The following is an 8,486-nucleotide window of genomic DNA, read 5'->3' as shown; positions in this document are numbered from 1 at the left end:
ACTACAGAAAATTACTTTCTATAACAATTTCTGGCATATATCCGAGTTAAACTATTATAATAATAATTATAATAATAATAACACATTATAATGGTAATGTAATATTATTATTATTATATATTAAACTATTATAATAAGTATACTATTATACTATTATAATAATAAATTAGTATAATAATATGATACTATAATAATAATATATTTATTGTGAATTTTTATATCTATTATAAATTTTTCTCTATTTTTCTTTATGATTTAAATAAGCATTTCTACAAATTAATAACTACAAAATTTATAACATATAGAAAATTAATTCATTTTTAGAAAATTAATAGTTAACATATTCTCTATTTACTTGCATAAATTTTAAATTAAATATACTAATAAAAATATTGTTGAACAATGCGATAACTGTTATGTTATTTAAACTTTTTTTGGATAACGTAATTTTTAAATGATTGCATTCTTGTTGAAAAAAAAACTCTACAAAATTATGTGAAATGTATCCCACGAAATATTTGGCGTATTTGGAAAACAGCGGATGCTTCGACATCGCGAAAAAAACTCTACGGAATTCCGTAAGAACTGAAGGGTGGCTGGCGAAGGGTGGCACGCAACTCGTCGTCAAAATGGACGGACTAAGCCCGTATAAGTCTAACGGGATTTTCGATCGTAGGTGGGCGGGTGAGTGCAGGCCGCAGTCCGGGGATGAGAGGGAGTAGAACCGAGGGGGTGAGCGCGATAGAAAGGATGAGAAAGAGACAGAGAGAGAAATAGAGCAGGTAAGGGGAGTCCTTCAAGATGGCGGCTATAAGGGATGGTTTAGGGCGCGTGAGGGTTGCGGGTGAAGCAATATATCAGAAGGAGACCCTTCTCGAGGGTTGCTTCGCTCCCAACCGATGGTGGCCGTTACCACCCCCTTTTCTCGTACTCCCCCTTTTTACTTCTCCTTCCTCTACTCCGTTTTCTTTGCCACCTTCTCCTCTTTCTCCTCCTCTTTCTCCTTATTTCTCCCGCATCTTTTCTCACTCCCTGGCACCCACTCGATCACGACCACCCCCTTAACTCGGCCCCGTACAACCCCCGGGTCCGTTCTCCAAAGTATAAACGTCACTAGAGACTGATGGAAATGGACGAGATGAGGGGGAAACGGACGATTGGGAAATGGTGGAAAATCGAATAGGGGAGGAGAGAAAATACGAAGAACTAAAGGACTGTGACTCGTACTCGTTGTTACTTGGGAGAGTTGCTTGGAAATTTGCATGATTTCTACACAGCAGTTGCTTTATTTTTTTAGATGAAGTACATTAGAAACATTCTGTCGGAAATCGAGAATGGGATTTTGATAACATCATGAAGATATGAATATATTTTACATATAAATTTTCGAAGTTTCAAAGATTGTCGTGTATTCATACATAGGTAATTAATTTCTGATATATAATTATTTACAAAAAATTATTATTTTATTAAAAGATTATTTTTATTTAATAATAAAATCTTTATAATACTAAATATATTTTAACTGTTAAAATTATTCCACTATACTCGCTATAAATAATAAAATTGTTTTTCATAAAATTGATATTAAATTTATAATATTAGTTATTATCTTATTTTTATTATTAATAGAGTTAGGAACTTATTCTAGAGTTTAACAGTTATATATTATAAACACGTAACAAATATTTATTCCGTTTTATAATGAAATTGATAAAATGAAAGCGTACTTTGTTAAATAAACGAGTGACATGAAATTTTTTCGTAATTCTGCGTAAAGAATGAACATCACGAATCGGTTCCTTTCTACTTTGAATTGAGCTCAAGATGAAAGTGCAACTTGCCTCGCGTTTCGAGCATAGAAAACGCGATGTTTAAGTACCCCGAGACGCCCGCATTTTCCTGCCTCGTGACTCGAAACGAGCGGTAATGAACGTCGATTTTTTTTGCTCAACTATATTTTACATTCGCACCTTCTTGTGCACCTTTTTCATGTAGTATTTGTGAAAGGAATAAAAAAAATATGTAAAGCTAATCGTGAGAAAAAATTTATTAAAAATTTTTTCATTGAATAATTTTCAAAAATTTCTTTGTTTTAATTTATTTCCTAATCTAAATTAAATTAAATTAAATTATATTACAATTAATTTTAGCAAATTAAAATAATTAATGATTGTACTTCGTGGGACAGTAAAATTCTCGGTATTCTATAAAAGTGTAACATAACAATTTGTCGTTAGTGTAAAAATATTGAATTTTTGCTAAAGTAGAATTTCTTCTTTTCTTCTTATTATCTTTCTTAACAGGATAGCAGTTACAGGAAAAATGATAAAAGGATCCTCTCTTTGGAGAACTGTCTTTCTTAACTTGCTAGTATCACTAAGAAAATTCTTTTTCCGACATACAAATCGCTATTCTTGCAGTCTTCTAGTCACAGTTCGAATAGATCTTTCTTTCTTTTTCGTCTAGACTTTTCCTGTCTTCAACTCACACGAGACATACAAAAATTAAAGAAATGCTATCTGAATAAATATTTGAAGAATATCCGTGTATATGTATACATTTAAGTATCTATATATAATGTTACATAAATAAATAATAAAATATTTATTCTTGTTAAAAACTGAAAAATATGAAGAATTATCCACAGAAAGAAGATCGATGAAAATACTTCTGAAAAAATAAATTAATATAATTTGAAATTAATAATTATATTATTTTCATTTAAAAAATTTAATTTACAATTGATTGTTTAACTCGGAAACTATTAATCATGTAAGAAAACGAGTTTTAAAACGAGTTTTATTATTATAATTAAGAGCAAAAAATTTATATGTTTATTACGATGAAATAAAATGACTTGATAATACTTTTGAAATTAACTCTAATTTTTTTTCAACCAAGAAGAAGACGCGCGAAAACGATGCGAAACTAAAAGGAGAATACTAAAACCGTTACGCAAAACATGATAAAAAGTTATGGACATAAAAAGCTCTGTAAGGTGTAAAAGAAATAATGTTAGTGAACAACTTACTTTTTCCATTCACTGTCTCTTTCATTCCTTGAATGCCCTAGGAAGCACTGCTGCGAAGCGAATAACGGGGAAAAGAAAGCGATACGACGGAAGACACGATGAAAGTGAAAAGCACGCGGTAAATATCGAGCGTGTAATTCACTCTTTAAAGAACACTTGAACGATAATTAAGCCGACCTGCCAGCGCTGGTTGTGCTATGAAGCTGAAGAAAGAGAGTAGGAAACTTGAACAGCATAATGGAGAAAGGGAAAAGAATAGGCTATGGAAATATCAGGGAGGAAAAAGAGAAAGACAGAATGAAGGCAAAGAAATGAAGAAAAATAAAAAAAGGAGAAAGAAATGAAGAAAAAGGAAGAATGGGATGCAGAGACTGTCGCAAGGAGGGTGGGCGTAACTTAAAAAAATCTTGTCTAGTTTTCTTTTGTAAACTTGGCTTGCAAAGGCTTTCAGACACGTGCAGGATTGCTTTTAATTAGCGACCAAGTTGTACTTAGAAATTGTGATTGTAGAAAAAACAAATTCAATTTAGAAATTTACTTATTCATCTGAGTGATTATTTTTCTCTTTATTTTTCAATTCGTTCAATTTTAAGATTTTTTAATTAGTACTTCTTATTCTAATTAGAATTGTGAAACGTAGAAATTAATTATTGAATTATATAAATATTCTGTTTAATAAATATAGTGTATTTTATTTATCAAATAATTTAATTTTTACATCAATAATGAAAATTTGATAATTAACAATGTTTGATTGTTAAAAGAAATTAAGCTCAACAGAGTGAAGGCTCAAATTAAGATAAGCAAGACAAATAAGAATATATAAAGAATCATCACTTTTTACTGCAGATTTACAAAAATTTCAGCATTATCTATCTAGAGTAAAATGTTAGCCGTTTTACTGCATTTGGCACTATTGCCAATTTAACGGCCAGATCTGAATAGAAAGAAAAAGGATTTGAATATTGACCTTACTTACAAATCGTGCGCGTTTACTCCGAAGAATTCGCTGATTAATATCTGAAGAATACATTCGATTTTTGGCACATTCTTTTCTTTCCGTTTTAATAAATCGTGAACATATTTCTAAAGTAACATCAAGTCCAATTTTCACCAAAAGTTTATTACCAAAAAAAATGCGCATACAGGGTTTTTTTAATAATTAAAAACTAATGTTTATTTAAATTAATGTTAATTAAAAACTAATGTTTATTTACAGTTCTAATTCTCTAAAAATTGCTTTTAATCATTATTATCTGCGCATAATATTATTAAAAATATTATATTTATAATATTTTATTTATTTCATTTATAATTTTAAATACATTTTTATTATTGCTATCAATAAATAAAAATTGATTCGTTTACAATTTGGTTATTCATATCTTCCCGATTCAATTTTTCCCAAGCAAAAATATATATTCCAACGGTAAGGGACGAAATAAGTAGTCTAAATAAATGAATGTAGTCTAACTCTTCGCCTAAATAAATAAAAGACCGAAAGGGTGTCGGCTCCATGCATTTCTCCCCTTTTTTGTGTGAGGGTGGGCGAGTTAGAGTAGCAACAACGACAACGGCAATAACGGGAATGGCGACGAGAGGGTGAGTCGTACTCAGCGACGTTTTATACATCGTCGGGTTTCATGCGACGGGGTAATTTTTTTATTAGCTTGAAAACCACTCGACCCGTCGTCGTCGACGTCGTTGTCGTCATCGTCGTCGTCGTCGTCGCTGCCACTGTCGTCGTCGTCATGATAGTTTCGCGCACGTCGGTGAGATCTATCTTCGGGAAAAAGATCGACGCGTTCTTATGTGACTCCATGTTTTTATTCTTTTCCTCCCACTATCATCCATACCATCATTACCACTCTAATTTGCTTTTCGCGGATTAATCACGATTTCCCTGTCCACATTTTGCCCATCAAATAGTCAATAGAGCCACGCATTCATCTGCTTATTAAGTAGTTTTGCGCGAATTAAGAGAATATTTACTTGCGTGACTTTAACTCGTGCATCCTCATCCACTTCTCTTACTTCTCTTTTAATTTTTATTCTAGTTGCTATCCAACGAGAGATGAGACCGATTATACGGCACGACGATCGATGCACAGGTACCAACGTGAGTAGGTATGTATATAACATATTGTTGAACTTGGAGTTATTTCGGATGTTAGACGGCCGAATTCGAGGACCGTTAGAGATCCAGCGTGTCTGCGATATAATTATCATCAGCGTCAATTAAGTATTCTCGTTCGCGATCGATTGCTCATTCATTAATAATCGCACACATTTAACGCAATTTTCGCCGACAGTTCTCATTAGGCATGACCATAAAGATCATATTATCATTCAAAGATAATCATTTCTTTATATATAGCTTTTGAAAAAAAATGTATTATTAAATATTTACAATTATCTCACTAATTACTATTTAATCTTTAATAAATTATTACTAAATATCAAGTTCTTAGCTTTCTTCAATTAGATATTTTTGAAATAATAAATGATATACGATTTGCAAAAGAATTGTTTGGTAATATCATATTTAAATATGTAATTTGGAGCGAATAGACGATAAGTTCCAGCTTTAACAGATTCTGGAAGAAAATTAAGGTACTTTTTCTCGTCAGGTTAAAGTGTCAAGAACTTAAGACCTCGAGAGCACCCCGCGCCCTCTTCAGGGTGCCGGGACTGCTTAGAAACTCTTAAAGGGTAATAAACTTGTTTCACGTGCACGCGTCGCTTATTATAACGAGTTTGAGAAATGCCGACAGGTTCACGTTCTTCTGTTCAAGACATTTGTCAGGTCGCCAAACAGGATTACAAAACGAGAATTCCAACATTAACGCATCTTTATATTATGATATTTATGTAAATGGCATAATAAGCGCATACATATGTTCTTTACTTTGTATCGAGTAAAAAAATGCTTATTTTTTCCACTTATAATTCAATCTCAAGAATGTGTACGAAATTAAATGATCCTCTCGAATCTCTCTTCCAGTAGTATAAATTTTCTTTCGCGCGATAAAATGAGGCTCGATACGCGTCGTATCAGAATCATAGGAACGGAAGCTATCCTACAAAGGACCCTCCGGTATTAATGCGAAGAAGAAGCCCTCGGTTCCCCGATTCTCCCAATCGCCGACATAAATAAATCGTGCTTCCCGTCTATTCCTTCGCCGTCGGCCCTGAATCCCCGCCACTCGATCAGGCATCGCGAATACGCGTCAGCGTGCATAAAAAGAAAAAGGAAAGTGATCGGATAGGACGATTGTGCCGCTCCCGTGATCGGATTGGAGATCCGTCGTTAAGCTGTGCTTACTCTCTGCCAGTCTCGTGGAACGATGTGTAATCAGGCCGACGTTCTCGATTTATTTGAGACAGCTTTATCACCGCCACGGCCGTACAATGCGGCCGATATATCGGCGACGATAAAAGAGATATATTTTTGCACTTTCTCCTGGGTGACACATCGTACGCGACGCTCTCGCCTCGCTCACGAAACAAATTTATCGTCATGCTTGTACTGTACATATCATTGACGTATTATAACGTATATGGATGATGCGCATATATATATTTTTGATTATAATTTTTTTCCTATACTTAGAGGAAAACATTATGGTAGCAATTATAATGGTTTTATATAACAACTATGTAAGTTTTATATATAAAATTGGTGTACATATAGTTGAATAAATTATTTTACAGTTGCAGTAACTATAAAATAATTTATTCAAATTAACAAAAATATAGGACTTTCACTATAAAATAATAAAAAAAGACAGTTCAAAAGGCGAATGAGAGTCAGAATATAAAAGTTTTTTTGAAAAATATATTAATTATTACGACCGCATAATTGTACAAAATTAAAAATTTGTTGTATATAGTTGTTGTATATATTGTTGTATATAAAATAGTTTATTCAATTATATATAATGTGTACTTTAATTCTATATATAAAACTTGTATTGTTACTTTTATAGTTGTTTTCACTGTGTCTTTTTTTTATCGTTCTTGTATCAATGCACATTCTTTGCTTGATTGTAAAACCGTTCTTCTTAGAAATAAATTTTATTTATAATAATCTTAGATATGTTAAAAAACATTCATGCAAAATCTTAGCTCGTGCTTGATAAATAATGAAAACAGTATAATAAAATGCTTGTAAATTGGAACATGAGAAGGCTACATGGAATCTCGAGACGAATTCTTAAGGGGAAGGGTTCTTGGTACGACGCTTAAGCATGGACTTTAACCATTAGTCTACGAGCCATTAACTAAATTATGCAAGCACCACCGAACTCCTGCAAACGTAGCACGCGTAAACTTCAGCCATCGCGTTGGGATCTGGATCGATCGAATTATTCATACCATCCACATATGCTGCTCTAACTTACGTTCATCATTAGCCTTTCGCGACCCAAAACGAAGTTTCGCAATCATTTTTGCTCGTAAACTCCACGCAATAGACATCACATATATTACATAATAGTGAATATCAATACACGTTGTTGTTCAGTTTTTTGCACATTTTATATAAATTATTGTGAACTCCCATTGTTTGGAAAATAAAACAATATCATTATAAATACCAACACAAATAGACCGAATTACGAAATTCTTGCGACCATTACTTTGCTTAGACTTTTTAAAAGAAATAATTTAACAGGGGTGAAGTAATTCTAGACTTATTTGTAACATATCTCGTCCGAGTTTTCGAATTACGAGAAACTAGAATCCCTAAATTGGACTCGATCCCGAAAATGTCCCGCTAGTGCATGGGTATGGGTCACGAGAGGGTCGTTAACGCGCAGCCCCGACTTAACTCCCAGCGATTAATCTCCCAGCGCTAATTATTTAGCCGGTTACCGGGAGAGTCCCGGACGGTCGAATAACAGCGTTCCGTTATCGGATGTAGCAGGATCGTTCGAATAGCGGCTGTGGGGTGCAGCAGGAGCCTCAGTAGCAAGAAGGGGTTTAGAGGGTGAGGTCTTGAGGTTCGGTCGCGCTCACGAGGATACGCTTGCATGAGGGGTTGGGGTCTCGCGCAAGAGTAAATTGATTAGAATTAAAGGGTTGGCTGGCAGGTGCTGTTACGGGGGCTGTTGCAGACTTATCGAGGAAGAAGAGAGCCCAAGGAACGAGTAGCGGCAAGGAAGAGCCACGTCGTGAGAGGAACGGAGGGAATCCAAGCTAGAGGGAAAAGCATCAGGACGTGGGAGGGAAAGGGGCCGAAGGTACAACGGTGACCACAGCCTCGACGCTGATTGGTCGAGTCAAGTTTGTGGCAAGATGGCTGGCTGGCTGGCTGTTGCCACCGCCGCAGCTACTGCTTCTGCTTCTGCTTCTGCTTCTCTATACTCACGTCGTCTCCCTTTCTAGCCCTCACACCCACCATTACCCTCCTCTCGCCTCAACCCTTCCTCTAGCTCACTACGGCCGCTGC

This window comes from Atta colombica, unplaced genomic scaffold (genome assembly GCF_001594045.1).
Source record: "Atta colombica isolate Treedump-2 unplaced genomic scaffold, Acol1.0 scaffold155, whole genome shotgun sequence".
Lineage (NCBI taxonomy): Eukaryota > Metazoa > Arthropoda > Insecta > Hymenoptera > Formicidae > Atta > Atta colombica.
Note: the sequence above shows the minus strand (reverse complement) of the source record.